The sequence below is a fragment of the Chrysochloris asiatica genome, unplaced genomic scaffold (genome assembly GCF_000296735.1).
Source record: "Chrysochloris asiatica unplaced genomic scaffold, ChrAsi1.0 scaffold00210, whole genome shotgun sequence".
NCBI classification, from domain to species: Eukaryota; Metazoa; Chordata; class Mammalia; order Afrosoricida; family Chrysochloridae; genus Chrysochloris; species Chrysochloris asiatica.
The window spans coordinates 242,417-244,538 of NW_006408728.1; the positions used below are offsets into that span (position 1 = coordinate 242,417).

The 2,122-nt window shown below is 36.9% G+C and overlaps 1 pseudogene; it reads right to left on the minus strand.

Annotated features, from left to right (window-relative positions):
- Positions 1–4: 4 nt before the first annotated feature.
- On the minus strand, positions 5–1,913 carry LOC102831293 (annotated as a pseudogene).
- Positions 1,914–2,122: the final 209 nt, after the last annotated feature.

Here is a 2,122-nt window from a genome sequence, read left to right on the forward strand (position 1 = left end):
TGAAATCCAAGAGGGTAAAATCTTCTTTCCCATGTACAATCCATCTGTTCCAAATTGTAAATGATATTCCATTTCTGATTTCAGTTTTTCTTACTTTAGATGTCTCTATAAACACTATGATTTGAATGGCTAAGTTAAGGAAACAATTTTTATAAGCTTCAAATAGATAGTCACCAGCTAGTTTGAACACCTCCAATGCAACCAAACCAGACACTACAGCAGCGGATGTTGCGAAAGCAGGTATAATTTTACCAGCTATACACTTTGTTTTGAAAAGGTGAGCTGGTTCAATGCTAGACATCCTGGCACGAGGATTGGACGTAGCTGTGATGAAATCTGTGTGCCCATTATGATCATCATCCTTTTCAAAGGAAAGTACTGCCACCTGAAGATAACTTTTGGTAGCTTCAGTAGATGAAATAACTGTCTCAAGTTAGAAAACAGCATTCCTGTTATCTTCACTACTAATGGGAATGTGGTCTGGTTTTCTTGCAGTTTCATCTGTTTGAATAACCTTGCTTGAAAGTTTGAATTCCTGAATCTTCACATCAGAAAGAATATTCAGGAGGGTATCTGCTGATAAGTCCTTTTTTTGTGAATGGAATGCAATACACTGTAGCACATAGTTTTGCAGCATTTTGCATGAAATTGAAGTGCAAAGGTTCATTTAATTCAAATTTTATTGGTGATGGAGGTCTCTTTGGTGATTGCCAAAACAAACTGCCATCTTTTAATTTAGTGTCTAGAGGGAAATAGTGAAGAAGTTGAAGAGCTTTATGTCTAAAATATTTTTCAAACTTTAATCTTGCTAATGCTACACACTGGTCCCAATTTCTAGGTCTTCTGCTTAGTAACTTAATAACTTGAAAACAGCCTTCTAAATTGTGTCCAGATTGCATCTTCTGTAAGACTTCTTCAGCAGAATGATTGGTTTGCCAAAACTTGTTGAACAATGAAGGCTATTGGGAAAAGGAACTTTCAAACTTATCTCTTGCCCATTGTATAGTGTGTTCGATAGCAGCTGGAAAGGACTTTAGAGTACAAAATGGTATTTCCTCTTCCGGGGGATCCCGCTGTATAATGCATCATCAATATCCACAGATTCTGTTGGCATGATGGGCAAACTTGTATTTGTGACTGCTGGCCCCTCAGATCGAGCAGGATGCCACTTCCCCTTCAAGCATGGCCAATGACTCAGATTCTTCCATTGCCAGCTTAGACTCAAGCTACAGCAGTCGCCACCACTGGCTACTGGGTTTCTTGTCTTCTTAATGACTTTTTGCCTTCTTCACATAAGATGTTCTTGATGTCATCCCACAACTCTCTGGTCTTCGGTCTTTAATGTATAATGTATCGAGTTTGTACTTCAGGTGAACTCTAAATTCAGGTAGGATAAATTCAAGGTCATATTTTGGCTCTCATGGTCTTGTTTTCATTTTCTTCAGCTTCAGTCTGAATTTGCATATGAGCAATTGATGGTCTGTTCCACAATCTGCCCCTGGCCTTGTTTTGGCTGATGATACAGAACTTTTCCACCTTCTCTTTCCACATTGTTTCAGCATATTTCACATGATTTACCAATACATCTAAAATATGTATTATATCCAAATCTTAAAACTTATTCATATTGTTGTTGTTGTTAGATGCATAAAAATTGTTCCAACTCACAGAAACTCTATGTAAAGCAGAACAAAACACTTTCCATTCCAGTACCTATCCTCACATTATTTTTATGTTTGAGTTCACTGGTGTAGAAATTGTGCCAATCGATCATGTAGAAGATCTTTCTGGGTTTTTTTTTTTGTGTGTGTGATGCTTTATTTTACCAAATACTGGTCCTTCCTTATCCAGGTTGTAGATCCAAGTGAAAAGCAAACCTTGACAGTGTCAATATTTTCTCTATTAATCATCATATTGTCTATTAGTCCAGTTGTGAGGATTTTTATTTTCTATATATTACATTATAATACTTCCTGAAGACTGTAGATGACACAACATTGCATGCTAAAAGCCTGGAGGACTTGAGACACTTACTTATGAAGATCAGATAAAACTTAATATAGTACCAGAAGATGACCCCCCAAATTTGGAAGGCACTTAAAATATATCTTCTCAAGTAGAA